General features: G+C 36.9%; 1 pseudogene; it reads left to right on the top strand.

The window, feature by feature from the left end:
• Positions 1 to 1,121: 1,121 nt before the first annotated feature.
• LOC117701625 (vomeronasal type-2 receptor 116-like) lies at positions 1,122 to 10,121 on the top strand (annotated as a pseudogene).
• The last annotated feature ends 8,508 nt before the right edge of the window (positions 10,122 to 18,629 follow it).

Here is an 18,629-nt window from a genome sequence, read left to right on the forward strand (position 1 = left end):
ATCTAACCAAGTCACATAAATGAGCATAAGAGACATACATCTGTGTTGTTGCAGTGTAATCCAAGACAGGACTGTATCAAAACAAATACCAACTAGAGAAGAATGAAAAATATAAGATATATACTAACATTAGCAATAAAATTCTCTCTAATAAATGACATCTAATTTCTTTTATTCCTTGAGTAAAATGTATGAAATTGTTCTCAAATTTCTTAATGAATTGTTAACAAACGTCAACCAAGTAAATGTTTCATCAAATGACACTGACTGTCAGAAACTGATTATCAAGCAAGATATCAGCATTATAACTCAGTGAATGTCTTTGCAGGTACTGATACTGGACAGGATGGGTGATGAATAATTATAAGTATTCATTATTTATTCAATTATTCAATATAATTATTCAATAATTCAAGTCATTATTGGTTTCAGCATGATGACATATTCTACAGATGACAGGAATTACAGGAGTTTGAGGAGATTTTGTGAACATGACTAGCATACAATAGTATATGATCAACAGAGAGAATAGTCAACTCCTGCCTCAATGTTGCATGTGAGAGTGCCCTTCCCTACACTAGACAATGGAAGATATAATGTCCCATGATTAAACTCAATGTCTAAATGTTAAGGATCACTTATGACCTTCTCAACTTTTGTCTTACTATGGAAGTTCTGATGAGATCCATTGTGTTCTCACATATGGCTGTTGACACATGGTCTGGTCCCAGCTGTCCAGGAGAAGATACTTTCTGAAAATATTTATGCCATGGATATGAATGAAATCATGGCACCTGAGGATGGAGAACATGATCTTCACAACATGTTTTCAACAATGTTTTGATCGAAACTTTTCAGACCTCAGATGTAGAGCTTGAGGCAATAATTTTCCCAAATGTATCCAGGGAACATGACATAAGATGAATAGAAAGGAATTATTGAATATAATTTAGTAGATATCCAAACAGCAGTAGCCATAAAAACAGACACATAGGCATAAATGTGTGTGTGCTTGTGTGTGTGTGTGTGTGTGTGTGTGTGTGTGTGTGTGTGTGTGTGTGTGATGTTTGTCTGCATAAGAAACAAATTAAACAACTGCTCTGGCTTAGATCTCAGCAGACATGAAGAAGCTGTGTGGTTTCACTATTTTCTTTTTTCTTCTGAATTTTTCTCTCATCTTGTGCTGTTTGACTGAACTCAGTTGCTTTTGGAGGATAAATAATAGTGAAGATAATGATGGGCATTTGAGAAGTGACTGTGGTTTTACTCTTTATACATTCGAGGAAGCTTTTGAAGACAATAATTGTAATGAACTTACTTCTTTAAGATAAGTCATTAACTATGTTTCCTGCTTTAGTGTCATGAATTAGAAATATTTATCTGTATACAGAAATTGTAGGATTCTGTCCTGTTCTTCCCCCTGTTACTTTAGGAACTACTGAAAAATAATCATTACATCATTGACTATTTTAATACTTTGAAATGTGTCACAGTTTAGTTTATCTTTACAACGCTGGGCTCCAGTTCACAATGCAGGACAGTGAGAGAGACTGGATTCTGTTGAGTGTTTGTGGATATCTTGTCTTGAAAGATGTCTCTTCATCTACCTTGAATTCACAGTTCTCACCTTTGGGAAGAGCTCAATATGAAGAGACTCCAACACTGCCTATATTCTATTGTCTGCCACTGATTCTTGTATGAGCATGCATCTAAATGCCTTCATAAAAAGGTTATCAAATTTTAGTCTCCAAAAGTTAGGCATACATTCAGACATTGAAATATTTGTGTATGTGCTGGTCTACTATACCTGATTACATGAATATCTATATCTATATACATATATATAGATATATATATATATATTCATATATATAACTTGTGATATAATGTAATATAACATTACATATATACCTTGCTTTTTAAAATACTCTTTAAATGCATCCCCCCTGCCATTCTGGAGTTGACACTTAATGTGGATAAAGATTGCCGGGCTTCATATTCTTTTACCAGAATAATCTTTTGGTCCAATTATGCAAATACTCAGTCACATATTAGGCTTATTATCACTATCAGTTAGATGGTCAATATATCTATTAATTATCAAATAAATATAACATTAGAGAAGATCTAGGAGAATAAACGCATTTCTTGTAGATAAGAACCGGTTCTTAATGTGGCTACATAGTTCTGAGATCCCAAGTGTGAGATGTTATCATTTGTGCCTGCCGATCATGTAGGAAGGAGTGTTGAAATTACTCACATATTACATAATCTGTATGACTGGGACTACTTTTTTTGTGACTGAGTTTTCCTGTAGTTTTCTGTCTTTGACTCTTCAACTGATCTCTTATCCAATTTTCATGTCTTTGGGATTTAAAGAATATGTTTTCCAATTGTTATCCACAGTACACTGTGTGTACTTTGATAGTGATGGTAGCTTCTCATTATTATACTTATCTGTGAGGTCAGTAGGAATTTCATTTCTGATGTATTCTGTTTTATCCTACACCTCAGTAGAAAAATAGTGAAAATCCTCATTGGTGACATTTTTATAAGCCATAATTAGGTTTAAAATTATAAATATATGAACTGGGCCAATGCACTTTTCAGGTTTCAAAAGAAAAACTTAGCTTCAAACAGTCCTATTGAAATTGCAAATTTAATCAAAAGAGGATGGTTTTCATTTTTACTTCTGAGGAGAGGTAATTGCTAATAGTAGTAGATAATCTGCCAACTGTCCTGGGCCAGGTGAACACATTTCATAGAGAGAGAAGATTTCTGTGTTCAGATATCACTTAAAGGTTCTCAAAGAATTAAGAAGACTGAGGTGTTAAGAGAAATCTGATATCTTTTTTTATGAAATTGACTAGTAACAACACACTGAAAGGTAACATTAAATTGATGTGTAAAAGAGCAAAAAGGTTAATATTCTAGTTATGTGGATAATTGTATCATATTGTATATTTTGAAATAGATAAATTTATTTATATAAAATATATCTTAAAATAATTATTGTTTGTTGAATATTAACATTTGAATATATTAACATCATGTTCTACAAAAATCATGAGAATATTATTGATAATTTTTTCACTGTGTATAAAACTAGCATTTTTAATGTTTACTACAAAGAGAGTTTGCTATTTTGAAATCTGTAAAATATTCTTACTGATGAAATAATTTCTTTCCTACAAACACTGATAATCATTTTAAGTAAATTGATTGTTAGAAAATGTACACAGATGTATAATGTGCTTTGAATACTCTCACACGATATCATATAATGGCTTTTGAATATAATTTTTAATGATTCTTTTTTAATATTTTATTCTCCTTTACTAAATTCCCCCAAAATATTTTGTAGTTCTTGAAACAATTTAGTACTCAGTGTTAGATATAGGATTCACAGTTATGGATATTATTAAATATTCTTTAATAATATTTTTAGGTTATGAAAAATATGAATATAAAAGTTGAACAAATTTACAATATATTACCTGATTCTCAAAATACTCAATAAAAATATGATGTATAAATTGCATTTAAATATTAAATTTTTTAAGGAGAATGTATTATACCATTTATGTGTAGTTTAAGCCATGGTTATTTATTTATTTATTTATCTGTGGCATTACAACTCCAAATATACTTTAGAGTAGTCTTGCTCAAGAGGACAAGAATCTAGTTCAAAGATGACAGAGATATAAATAATCTTTATCAGTTTTCATGAATACAAAATTTATCATATTATAGTACCATACATCTATGAATTCTTAAATTGTATGGAGTTCTAAAGACTTCTAATTTATGAAACGTATTCAAGAAATTGAGACAGAAATATAGCATGTCTCATATTACAAACTTTTGCAATTTATATTTCATGTTTCAGACATCTCCCTTAATCATTATTATGCCTTGTTCTAGAATACAAAAAAGAAAATCTGAGTTTCTTCTGGTAATGATTTTTGCTGCTGAGGAGATCAACAAGAATCCTTATCTTTTACCCAACATGTCTTTGATATTTGACATCATTGTTGGCCTATGTGGAGATACATTGGGACTTCTGGATTTAGTATATTCACAACAAAACCATAGTTTGGATTTTATTAATTATATCTGTGGATTAGATCCAACGTGTGCTGCAGACATTATAGGACCATCATGGAAATCATCCTTAAGACTAGCACTTTATTCTAGGACACCAACAGTAAAAAGGCATAACACTGGAATAGTTAACATCTTTTAAATTTCATTTGCATGTGCCTACAAGAAAGCTTGGAGAGCATGCATTTATGTATGTGCTGCTACACACATACACACACATATTGTGTGTGTATATATATGTGTATATACATAGTATATATATTATATATTGTATATATACATATATGTGATAAAGAGTTAAAAATCATATCTAAGCAAACAGAGAAAACTGTTTTATAGGACATTCAGACTTATCAGAAATAGTCTAGAATCTAATAGAAATAGATATATATATAGTAAAATCTTAATATTCTTAACAGGAGTTCTGAAGGTGAGTAACATTACCTGTATGTAAGTCCAAGTGTCCTAATAATTATATTCCTCATGTGGATGTTTCATCTTCTCTTCCGCATCCTTTAGGTTTTCTTTGGACCATCTAATCCGAACCTAAGTGACCATGACCAGTTGCGCTTTGTCCATCAGGTAGCCACGAAGGACACCCATTTGTGTTATGGCATGGTCTCCTTGATGCTTCATTTTAGATGGACTTGGATTGGACTGGTCATCTCAGACAATGACCAAGGTATTCAGTTTCTCTCAGACATGAGAGAAGAAATGCAAAGGAAAGGGATCTGTTTGGCTTTTGTGAATGTGATCCCAGAAAACACGCACTTATACATGACAAGGGCTAAGGTATATGATGAACAAATTACAACATCAACAGCAAGGGTTGTTGTCATTTATGGTGACATGAACTCTACTTTAGAAATCAGCCTTAGACGATGAGGATATTTAGGTGCTCAGAGAATCTGGATCACAACCTCACAATGGGATGTCATTACAAATAAAAAAGATTTCACCCTTGATTTCTTCCATGGGACTGTCACTTTTACACACCACAAAGGTGAGACTGCTAAACTTAGGAATTTTATGCAAACAATTGACACTGAGAAATACCCCGTAAGCATTTCTGACTCTGTCCTGGGGTGGAATTATTTTAATTGTTCAATCTCTAAGAACAGCAATAAAATGATTCCTTTTACATTCATCAACACATTGGAATGGACAACACTGCACAAATATGACATGGTCCTGAGTGATGAAGGTTATAATTTGTATAACGCGATTTATGCTGTGGCCTACACCTACCATGAACTCATTCTTCAACAAGTAGAGTCTCAGAAAATGGCAGAACCCAAGGGAGTATTCATGGACTGTCTGCAGGTAAAGTTTCTTACATTTCATTATGTTTAGATAAATCAATGTGATCTTTTAAATGGACTCTGAGAAACAATTGTACATTTGTTAGAGATTATTCTCTCAATAGAAAGTTTTATACACTGCAAAACTCCTCATTGAATCTTTAAATGGATAAATATCATACACAGGGATAAGATTTAAATGGAAACAATACATTTTTTGAATATCAGGAAGTTTTGTGAAAACGTGTCTCAACATTTCACCAAATGAATTCAAAATTAAAAATAGGAGCCAAGAGTTTTATCTAAAAGCCTTAAGTGATGAGTAGGTTAGAATATTTTTCTAAAGAATAATTTCTCAAGAATAGGTACATGAGCTGAGCAGTGGTGGCACACACCTTTAATCCCAGCACTCGATTGGCAGAGGCAGGCGGATTTATGAGTTAGAGTGCCAGCCTGGTCTACAGAGTGAATTCCAGGACAACCAGGTCTACACAGAGAAATCCTGTCTCAAATAAATAAATAAATAAATAAATAAATAAATAAATAAATAAAGAACAGGTACATGAGCTGGGATTAATAGTTATTCATTTAACTTAACAATTATTTATATAACCATAAATGACTAAGACTGCACAATTTATTAAGTTTGTGGGGTTTTTTGTACATGCATAAGGTATATATATATATGAAAGACCCAGAATCATCCTTAATTTTCACAACTTGCAGACATTCAGACTTCGCCTTCATTTGCACATACATGGCTTCCATTTTTTTACAAAGTATTTTTGACAAACATGTGCACACTACATACACACAGAAACACACACACAAACACACCATGTTACTTGATATTTGGTAATTTTTCTAGCACATTTTATCATCGAACAATTGTATTCAGTATATTAATTTTAATTATCAATAAGGTATATTTTATTTTACTACACAAGATTATTTTAATACAGCTGTCTTTTCTGAAAGTCTTTAAAAAATTAGAGGAAATTCTGAATTTGGCATTCCCTTTATTGATATGCATATGTAATTATCTAATGATGCATCTCATTTAGATGGCTTCCTTGTTGAAAACCAGGGTATTTACTAACCCTGTTGGAGAACTGGTGAACATGAACCATAGAGAAAATCAGTGTGAAGAATATGACATTTTCTTCACTTGGAATTTTCCACAAGGCTTTGGATTAAAAGTGAAATTAGGAAGCTATTTTCCTTGTTTCCCACAGAGTCAACAACTTCACATATCTGAAGACCTGGAGTGGGCCACAGGAGGAACATCAGTGGGTATACCACAGCTTTTTTTTCAGAATATCTAAATTTTAAAGTATGAGGCACTGAAGTAATAGCTCTGTGGTTAAGACCAGTTGCTACTTTTACAAAGGACCATCCTCAGTTCCAATCACCAAAATTTGATAACTCTCAACTTCATGTAAATCTGTTCATAGGGATCAAAGGCCTCTGGATTCCATGTTCAGTTGCACCCACTAGCCTATTCAACGACATGACACAGGCATATATTTATTAAACATATAGTATTATATATGTACATATATATAATTAAAAATTTGTAACTATATGTAAATTACAGAATTTTTTGATTCTGTGTGAACATACTTATAGTTTAATTAAGAACAGCACATATTTATTAACAAAAATCTTTCTCCAGATTCAAGGTTTTTTTAAATTTATATCTTTTTATTAGTTATTTTATTTATTTACGTTTTAAATATCATCAGCATTCCTGGTTTCCCCTATTCTGTGGAGGAATCCCTTATCGGGCATCAATAGGAGAGGAGGCCCTTGTTCCTTTGGAGGCTTGGTGCCCCAGCATAGGGAAAAGACAAGGTGATGAGGCAGAAGTGGGTGGGTGGGTAGGGGAGCTCCCTTATAGAAGTAGGGGGTTGGTTGGATAGAGGGTTCAACGTTTTCTTTTAAACTTAGGAAATCTTCATTAATTTTATGAGTGTCTTATATAACATATTTTGTTCATACTCATCAAACAACTTGTTCTTGATTTACCATACAACTCAGTGTTCTTATTTTTTATTTATAAATAATTATAGAGAAACTGATGCCAAATAAACATTCCTTTTTGATTAATCAGTTTTGGAAGGAAAAATTTTAAATTGCTACAAACTGAATGTTGCATAAATAATATTACATGTTATATAAATGTACTGTGACTTTCAGTGCATTTTGGGGTAATACAAATAAAAATGTCCCTGAAATATTTAAGTAATGCTGGTTATCAGGGGAATATTTATAGCCATATCTTTTAATGTCCCACATAGCAATCTATGGGTCATTATACATATGATGTACACATGAACTACACACACACACACACACACACACACACCACTATATATATATATATATATATATATATATATATATATATCACACACACACCACTATATATATATATATATATATATATATATATATATATATATACACACACATATATATATATATACACCACTATATATATATATATATATATATATATATATATATATATATATATATATATTGGGGTGTGTGTGTGTGTGTTGCTTCAGGTTCCCTCCTCCATGTGTAGTGTACCATGTACTGCTGGATTCAGGAAAATTCATCAGAAAGAAACAGCAGACTGCTGCTTTGACTGTGTCCATTGCCCAGAAAATGAGGTTTCCAATGAAACAGGTACATGCTTTCATGCAGAAAAAAATGCTGAATTCAAAACATTCTCATTCCAGACTAGAAATATGATATGGCCTAGATGGAAACTGAAGACCTAAACTCCCGTGTTTAGAACTTAATCAGTTAAATCATATCAACTTCTTTTGGACTTAGGAAATAATCTGAAGTATATTCTACAAACAGCACATTTCTTTCACAACTGATTTTAAATTAAGACCAGATGCTCAGGGTAACAGTTATTGTTTATTTTTATTTTTTTCCCATGAAACACATGGGAAGAAAGAGAGATGGCGGGATTCGAACTCGGGAAGAAAGGCACAGCTGCCCTCTGGAGGCAGCCACCTAAGCCGCTGTGCCACCGCTGGCTTGCTAACAGTTATTGTTTAATGAAATATATTTTAAGAGCTTAGATGGCTTAAAGGTTTAAGCATGTCTTGTCAAAGAATTAAAACAAGAGTGAAGATTTCAAGAATGCAGCAAGAGAGGGGATAGCACTTATCATCAATCCCAGCCTAACTAAGGAAAGAGGGATGAATGTAAATATCCATAATCTTCATGCCTTATAGCTTTAAATGTGTAGTTGGGAAGAAAGAGATCTTACCATAATGACAGGGACATGCATTTGTCAGTGAGGCATACAGTTTCTAGAATGAAAATATTACTTATTGCAAACAGTATTTGCATGAGGAATTGTGTGCTCTGGTGCCTATGGGTAGGTATAGACAAAGGGAACAACTCTCAAAGCAAAGTACATAATGTGTTTCATGAACTGGCATGTATGTATGCACCTATGTATGCACCCTACTCTTGTTTGTGAGTTGTGAATTTACGGTTTGAGGAATGACATAATCTGAGACGATGCATATTATTCATCATCATATTTTTCCTTGTTTTGTTTCATAATGTTTTTTATGTTCCATTTCCTATGATGGTGTTTTGTTCTATCACCAAGCATATGTTAATAGAGAGCAATCATAAGTCAGTGGTCCCTATGGCAATAAGGAATGAAATAGATGCTCAAAACTAAACTATGTTTTGATATATCCTATTAATAATACAAATACATAATTATTGCCTACATAATTATGATATCTTATAATGGTTTATTGTTCACTAGCAGATATGGAACAGTGTGTGAGGTGTCCAGATGATAAGTATGCCAACTTAGAGCAAACTCACTGCCTCCAAAGAGCTGTGTCCTTTCTGGCTTATGAAGATTCAGTGGGGATGGCTCTAGCCTGCATGGCCCTGTGCTTCTCGGCCATCACAATTCTAGTACTCGTCATTTTTGTGAAGCACAAGGATACTCCTGTTGTGAAGGCCAATAACCGCATTCTCAGCTACATCCTGCTCATCTCCCTCATCTTCTGTTTTCTTTGTTCATTGCTCTTCATTGGACATCCCAACCAGGCCACCTGCATTCTGCATCAAATCACATTTGAAGTGTTTTTCACAGTGGCTATTTCTACTGTGTTGGCCAAAACAATAACTGTGGTCCTGGCTTTCAAGCTCACTACCCCTGGAAGAAGGATGAAAGAGATTATAACAGCAGCACCTAAGTTGGTCATCCCCATGTGTACCCTAATCCAACTTTTTCTCTGTGGAAAGTGGTTGGTAACATCTCCTCCCTTTATTGACAGAGATATACAATCTGAACATGGGAAGACTGTTATTATTTGCAACAAAGGCTCTGTCATTGCTTTCCACTTTGTCCTGGGATACTTGGGTTTCTTGGCTCTGGGGAGCTTCACTGTGGCTTTCTTGGCTAGGAACCTTCCTGACAGATTCAATGAAGCCAAGTTCCTAACTTTCAGCATGCTGGTGTTCTGCAGTGTCTGGATCACCTTCCTCCCTGTGTACCACAGCACCAGGGGAAAGGTCATGTTAGTTGTGGAGGTCTTCTCCATCTTGGCTTCAAGTGCTGGGTTGCTAGGGTGTATTTTCATCCAAAAGTGTTATGTTATTTTATTGAGACAAGATTTAAATTCTTTTCAGAAATACAAAGATAAGTTTCATCATTGAAACTTCATTAGTTTTAAAATGTTAGATGGAACTCAACATATCTTCCTGCTTTGTCTTGACAAAAGTACTACTAAGTCATACAAAAATTTTAAATAATATACTATCACAGCAGGATAGCACTGCCTAATGAAATACCCATGACTAAGGCTTGGTAGAAAATGGCTTCATTCATGAGTACACAAACCTCAATTTTGAGTATAGATAATCTCAACTGAAGCATAGCTTCCGTCATTTTGATGTGTACGTGTATAAGCAATGCTCTTAATTAATGATTAATATTAGGTGACCCAATTGTTTGTGAACAGTGCCACCTCCAGGCATGTTGTCCTGGGAATTATAAGAAAAAAGATTTGAGACAACATGGAAATGACAGCAGTAATGAGCACAGTTGCATGGACTCTAATTGGGCTCCTGCATTCATGTTCTCATCTTGGTGTCATTCAATTAACTGTGACAATGGTACACAGGGAAATCAATACTTTTTTCATATGTTCCTTTTGACTATGGTGTTATATTACAGCAACAGAAACTAAGACATTAGCAAAATGGTAAATTGTCTCATTAATGATTTGGAATATAATAGATTATAGATTACTGATGCAATAAAAAGAACCAATTTGAAAAGAGAAACAAGATTGAGTGTTAGTAGTGTGTAGAGCATAATGGCAGCATTGCATATTATTGATTACCATCACAGAGGACCAGGCTTTAGGGGTAACTTTACACTGTATCATGACTATGTTAAAAATATCAGGTAACATATTAAGAAGAGTACAGTACATGAAAAGGAATATGGGGTTCAGATTGTGTCTGCAGTATAAGGCTCTTTTAGTTTCATGAAAACATACCATTTAAACATGAAATGAATGTGTTTCATTCAGTAAGAAATATCAGTAGTGAAAATAATATCATACACAATACCTTTATCACAATAAGATCAGTGAGTTCTGTGAATATATAATTCACACTAGATGAAGGGTCTCATTATAAATTTTTCAGAATAAGAGTTACTAAATCTTTATTTCCATGTTTTATTGGATATTATATTTATTTACATTTCAAATTTTATCACATTTTTCGGTTTCCCCTCCGAAAATTTCCTATCTAATCTTTTATTCTTCTGCTTCTATGAGAGTGCTTCCTCGCCTGCCCACCCACTCCCTCTGCCTCCCTGCCCTCGAATTCCCCTACACTGAAGCATCAAGCCTTCAGAGGACCAAGGGCCTCTCTTCCCATTGATGTCTAACAAGGCCATCCTCTGCTACATATACAGCTGGAGTCATGGGATACTACATGTGTACTCTTTTGGTTGCTGGTTTAATTCCTGGCAGCTCTGGGTGGTCTGGTTGATTGATATTATTGTTCTTCCTATGGGATGCAAACCCTTTCAACTCCTTCAGTCTTTTCTCTAACTCTTCCATTGGAGACCCCATGCCCAGTCCAATGGTTGGGTGTGAGCATCTGCCTCTGTATTTGCCAGGCTCTGAAAGAACCTCTCAAGAGAGAGACATATTAGGCTCCTGTCACAAGCACCTTTTGGCATCCCCAATAGTGTCTGGGGTTTGTGTCTCTATATGGGATTGAGCCCTAGGCGAGGCAGCCTCTGAAAGTGTTTCCATCAGTCTCTGATCCATACTTTGGCTCTATATTTCCTTCCATGTATATTTTTTCCACATCCTAAGAAGGGCTGAAGCTTCCTCACTTTGGTCTTCCTGCTTCTTGAGCTTCATGTGGACTGTGAATTGTATCTTGAGTATTCCATACTTTTAGGCTAATATCCACTTATAAGTGAGAGTATCCCACTACTAAGAAGGAGACATGGACAACTGAAAATACATTATTTATTAAGAATAGTTGGACTGTTGTCTGTTAACTACACTTACGAACATTTCTATATTAATGTTCATTTTGATTAGAGACCTGTCTGCTCCTGACAGCTTCCTGTCTTGGATCCTAAGAAAAATTGAGCATTTTTGGAGTTACTCCAATTGTGGTGAGACAGCAACCAGGCAAGAATTGCCTCTTTCCATCTTCAGACAAATTACTGTCCAAAAAAGGACACACTTGCATAATAGTTGACTGATTATATCTGCCTAAACATAGTAATCAGCCCTTAATAATTCTGCATCTCTAAGGTCTGTCAGATGATCCTGACTCAGAAGGCTGTAGTATTCGGACTGTCCAGGTGTTCAAAGGTCTCTATAAGTTGGCTAAGTTTCAGAAGCTATGCTTTGTGTTTCCCATAATTTTAGTTAACTCAGTCATTCTGGATTTCTGACAGGGTTTAAAACTTATAGTCTCATAGCCAATCCTGGTTATTTACCTTTAGATAAAAGATTTGAATTGATGGTTCTCAGCTGATGTTCATTCTAAAGCCAAGGAAAAAGCCAGGTCCAGAACTAAGAGTTTTAGTTAGGAGAGATGACAGAGGTTCTGGTTAGCCAACAAAATAATGGACTGGGTATTAAGACTATTTTGTACCTCATTGATACAAATTGGCATAATTATGCCCTAATTGCATTTGAAAGAAAAATTTTATTTTAACAGGAAGGGTGATATGTAGGAGGAGCTAAAGTGGGAAGAAGTACTGAGAGGAAGAGAAGGAGTAAGGAGAGGAGGAGAAGAGGGAGAGGAGAAGCTAGGAGTTGAGAGAGAGAAAGAGAGAGAAAGAGAGGGGTGATATGGAGGCAGATGTTCATGTGTCTCCACCAGTCAAAGATAGTTGATATATCTAGGTTGGGTATTGGGTTACACTTCTGATTGAGCATTATGAATCTTATAAAGCCTTTGATTAACATTTTAAAAAAGTGTATAAAAGAAAAAAAGGGGTGCATGGGATAGGGGTTTTCTGGGGGGGGAGTGGTAAATGGGGAAAAGGGATGTCATCTGAAATATAAATAAAATATCCAAAAAATAATTTTCTTTTATAGAATATTATAAAATATAAATAATATGAGACGATGCCAAATATTGCAAATTAAATCTACAACGTTTTTTTAAATGAAAACTTGTCCAATTGGAGACCCACCATATGGGCAAGCTCCAATCCATGACATTATTAAGGATACTCTGTTATGCTCCCACACAGGAGCCTTGCATAATTGTCCATTGTGAGGCTCCACCCAGCAGCTGACTGAACAGATGCAGAGAACCAGAATGAAACATTGAAGGGACCTTGAGGATTCTTTTGGAAGAGTTAGAGGAAAGATTGTAGGCCATAAAGAGGATAGGGACTCCACAAGAAGACCAACAGACTCAACCAACCTGGATCCTTGGGGAGACTCAGAGACTGAGCCACCAACCAAATAGCATACACATGCTGGACTAAGTCTCCTGGCACATATATAGGAGGTGTGCAGCTCAGTCTTCATGAGGGTCCTCCAACAACTGTAGCAGGGGCTGTTGCCTACCGTTGGAATCTGTCCCCTTAACTGAGCTTCCATTTCTGACCTCATTGTGAGAGGATGCACTTAACCCAGCAGAGTTGATGTACCATGGTGTGGGGATACCCACGGGGCCCACACCATCTCAAAGGAGAAAAAAATAGTGTCAGGGAGGGACTTTGTGAGGGCAGGGGGACCTCCCATAGGGACAGTGATCAGGGTAATGATGAGTATATAAATTATTCTAGAAACAAAAAGAAAGACAGAAAAAAGAAACATGTTGAGTCTGTATACACTATCCTCTCCCCCTAAAGGAACCTGAAAAGGTCCCTCCTACAAGAGCTTAGACAAAGAAAGCCAGACAGGACAGAAAAGTGTTAAAAACATCATTCTATCTAGAAGACTTTTGTTTCACTCAACTGCACTTTGGCCCTGGACAGTATAGGCTCACGTTCATCCTGTGATGAAAATGCACTGAGTCTTCAGTGATCCTAAGAGTCTGTAGGAGCTCAGACACTGTACAAAGTGTAAAGTCTCTTCTGCTGTCATCCACTGACATCATCCAGATTGACATCATTAGGGCAATGTTATCCTGAGTGACGTCATCCACAGTGACATCAAACAGAGTGGCGTCACCAGGTGATGCCACACACGGTGATGTAATCGAGAATGGCATCATACAAAGTGATGTCATCCACTGACATCATCCAGAGCGACACCATTGGGGTGATGTCATCCTGAGTGATGTCACCCATGGTGACATCATACAGAGTGATGTCACGCACGGTGATGTCACCGAGAACGGCATCATGCAGAGCGACATCATCCAGTGAGGTCACCCAGAGTGACATTGTCAAACATGATGTCATCCAGAGCAACGTCACACGGGGATGAGTGGGATTGATGGGGAATGAGATGTCATCCAGTGAGGTCACATACAGCGATGTCATTTCAATGACATCATTCAGAATGACATGCAGGGTCCATCGACTTAGAAGTAAAGCTTGAGAGGATCATCTAAACTGTGCTGCTTCTCAAAACTGAGTAATCAGAAAGCAAGTTATATCTCTCCAACATGCAATGGCCCAGAATTCCCCTTCTCATTTCAATTGATAGGAATGTGAACACAGGGAAAGAAGATTGGACCAAGGCAAGAAACACAAGAGGGTGAACCCCAAATCCTATAGCTTTGTCTCAGACACACTGGACTTCACTTTCTAAAGGCTTAGATGGCTCCATTCCTTTTTTTTTGAGACAGGGTTTCTCTGTGTAGCCCTGGCTGTTCTGGAACTCACTCTGTAGACCAGGCTGGCCTCAAACTCAGAAATCTGTCTGCTTCTGCCTCCCAAGTGCTGGAATTAAAGACGTGTGCCATCTATTATTGATCATTATTGGCTATCAATGAGTATTGATAATTATTGATTACTATTTATTGATTATTGATTATAGATCGGCATTGATTACTGATAGTTATTCCATCACCATGATCCCCCTGACTCTGCCTCCCAAGTGCTGGGATTAAGAGAGTATCCCATCAATTATTGATTGTTATTGGCTATTGATTAGAATCTATTATTGATTAGCATTGTCTGCTGATTATCGATTATTGATAATTGATTATCATGATACACGATCAGTTTGATTATTGATTAGCATTGTCTGCTGATTATCGGTTATTGATTATCATGATAATCGATCAGTTTTGTTTATTGACTAGTGTTGATTATTGGTCATTGATTGGTATTTATTATAGATTGGCATGATTATTGATCATTATTCCATCACCATCATCCCCTGCCTCTGCCTCCCAAGTGCTGGGATTAAAGGCATGTGCCACCACTGCCCTGCAACACTGCTCTATTCCTATAACTTCTCCTACATCTCTCAGTTTGGGTTCATCCTCTCCCTGTGTGCGTCTCTTCATAGCATATGTATCAATGCCTTAGACGTCTCAACAAGTTGTGGTCTCAAAATGCTACTCAAGCATCCTCCTGACAACTTCAATGCAATGAACTGTCACCGATTCCTTACTGAGGCACTGACTCCGCCAAACAATGGCTGAATAGTGCTGAATTGAAACCGCAGAGGAAGGCTCTGTGACCTTGGATTTTTCATTTTTCATTTTTGCAAAGCAGCACAATTTAGATGATCCTCTCAAGTTTTGCCTCTAAGTTGATGGACTCTGCATCTCTTTGGACAACTGTGAGGAGCCGCATTTGCCATTAAAAGATGGCACAGGCTTCTGCTTCCTGGTTCTTCACGGAAGCTTTACTTAAGAATGCGCCTGCGCATGGCACGAAAACCGAGTATGACAATTGGATGAAAGATTTGAGCCAATGAGGGATCTGCACGTCTCCCAAAGCTCTATTTAAGCAGCGGGCTTTCTGAGCTCGGCATCCTTCCCTCCACCTTACCATCCTGAGAGCTGTTCAATAAATGCTGTCAGAAGAATCCTGAGTGTGGCGTGCTCCTTATCAGCGAGGTAGCGCGTTGCAAGTGGAACCGAAACCCGGGATGAAGCCAAATATCTCGGAGTTTTGACCAGTCACGAAGGACCCTGTTGGCTCGCAGAGGATTCAGAACTGGTGGCTCGGAGAGTCTAGACGCTTTTCTGCAAGGTATGGTGGATCTTGTTTGGCTTAACAACAAGATAGCCTATCAGAAGCAGAAAAGGGAGAGAGCGCTAATAAAATAGAAAAGAAAACTAGGATAGAGAAGAAAAACTAAGAAGAAAAGGCTAATTTGGACAGAGTCTCAACGTTTGAGCTCCAGTAAGCGGGATACAGTGAAGGACACCATGGGAATTGGAAGCGGTCATCCTCACTCCTGCGCTGGAGAACTAGTCGACTGACAAAGCTGGCTGAATTTGGAAGTGAAACAAAGGTGATTGCATAGTAACAAAAACGGGGCAAGAAATAAGTAAATAGAAACAGATGAAAAAGGATTTAAAGATGCAAGGAGTAAATTTCAGGCTGCTCTGAGTCAAGAGAGCCAAACAGAAAAATAGATAAAGGTTATAGTAACGAAAATGGGGCAAGAAATAAGTGAGTAAAAACAGATGAAAAAGGCTTTAAAGACGCGAGGAATAAATAGAAAGCTGCTCTAGACAGAGAGTTAAGTAGAATGATAATGTTAATTGATTTAACTTTCAAAATGGGTGTGATTCTGAGTTGTATAATATTTTTCTGGATAAAAACTCAATGTAAAGGTTTTTCTGGTTACTGGCTTAAGGAAAGGCTAATTTGGAAAAAAAGGTTTTTCTATGAGTTTTCTGATGAGGTCATTAAGGTAGTAGTTATGTCTTCCAGAATTATATGGATCAGACATGACAGAGGTAGGCCTCCAGAAACACTAGATTCCAGAGAATCAAACAAAATAATTATCTAGATACTAAAACTTGTTTTGAGATTTGTATATTACAGAATACACAGCCTTGGTGAATGAATCTTCTTATCACCTGCATGTTCACTGATGCCCTGGACTTCCAGCTGGATGCAGTTAAGACAGACTTAAGATGCTTATCAATTTACCCTTCCCCTCATTCCTCTTCTAAAAGTCAACACCCATGTTCAGCTTGAAGAAGTTAATGAGGAGTCGGCGCCCCAATTCCCTGGATTTGGGGACTGAGGTGGTTAATATTAGGCTGTCTTAATCTGTATAATTGTTACTAAGCTGATGCAAAATTCAAGGATTTCATTGGTATAATTTCTTCTATTGAAAATTTGTGGGTACAAGGCTTAGACCTTTCACTTCTCCAACAGGGGAAGTTGTGTGTTGCCTTAAAGAGTATTGCTTTTATATCAACAGTTAGATATTAAGTCTCTTGTCTCTCGGGTTCATGCTGTTCAAACTGATGGCTTTGGTATGGAAAGTGGCTAGATCAACTTTGCAGCCATCTGGAACCATATACCCTGATGAAAGACATGGTTTTCAAAAGCCTATAACAGCTGAAGCGCACTCTGATAAATATATTGTTTATCCCACATAGCTTGTTTTGCTGTTTAGTGACCTCAGCTGTATGGTGCACGTGTAAAGTGTTTTCACCTGTGTTCTCCTGCTTGTGTATATAAGTACCTCCATTCAATATGAAAATTTTACTCGGGTAGCTAACCTTTCAAGAATCTTATCTCAGCAGCTATTGCAGAATTGGACGGCTGATTTTGATGAGACCATGCGACGATTGCAGATTGCTATCGTCCAGATCAATTCTACTCGCTTGGATTTCTCCCTGACCCAGGGATTCTCCTCGTGGATCTCTTCGGTCTTTTCTTACTTTAAGGAATGGGTGGGGGTAGGGTTATTTGGCTGCATGATCTTTGGGGGAGTGCTGCTTACCCTCTGGTTGCTCTGCAAATTCAAACAACAACAACAAAAGGATAAGGTGGTGATCACGCAAGCATTGCTTGCCGTGGAGCAGGGAACATCCCCTCAAGCCTGGTTGAATCTGCTTAAACAATGAGACACCATCACTTAATAGGATATCCTGAGGGCTCGTGTTCCCATTGCACCAGGTATCCTAGTGGTGGTCCTCCACACTTCCCGGGGCTCAGGTTCCCATTGCACAGGATAAAAGGTGTGGAGGGTCTCGTACTTTAACTGCCTTGAACGCCTATCGGTAGAACGGTGGGCTAGATCGGCAACCTAACAATCCTCGATTGTTGTTGCAGTTTAATAAGGAAGGGGAGATGTGAGGAGCCGCATTTGCCATTAAAAGATGGCACAGGCTTCTGCTTCCTGGTTCTTCACGGAAGCTTTACTTGAGAATGTGCCTGTGCATGGCACGAAAACCGAGTATGACAATTGGATGAAAGATTTGAGCCAATGAGGGATCTGTACGTCTCCCAAAGCTCTATTTAAGCAGCGGGCTTTCTGAGCTCGGTGTCCTTCCCTCCACCTTACCATCCTGAGAGCTGTTCAATAAATGCTGTCAGAAGAATCCTGAGTGTGGCGTGCTCCTTATCGGCGAGGTAGCGAGTTGCAGACAACAGGTTGCAGCAGGTTTTATTTAGTTTTCTTTCTGAGAAAAAGAAACACTTGCCTACTCCTTCCATTAATTTAAGTCTTAGCAGGAGGAAATTAGGGCACCTTCTTAGCCATATACCCACAGGGGCACCTGCTCCACTAA

Source organism: Arvicanthis niloticus, unplaced genomic scaffold, assembly GCF_011762505.2.
Source record: "Arvicanthis niloticus isolate mArvNil1 unplaced genomic scaffold, mArvNil1.pat.X pat_scaffold_1523_arrow_ctg1, whole genome shotgun sequence".
Taxonomy (NCBI): Eukaryota; Metazoa; Chordata; class Mammalia; order Rodentia; family Muridae; genus Arvicanthis; species Arvicanthis niloticus.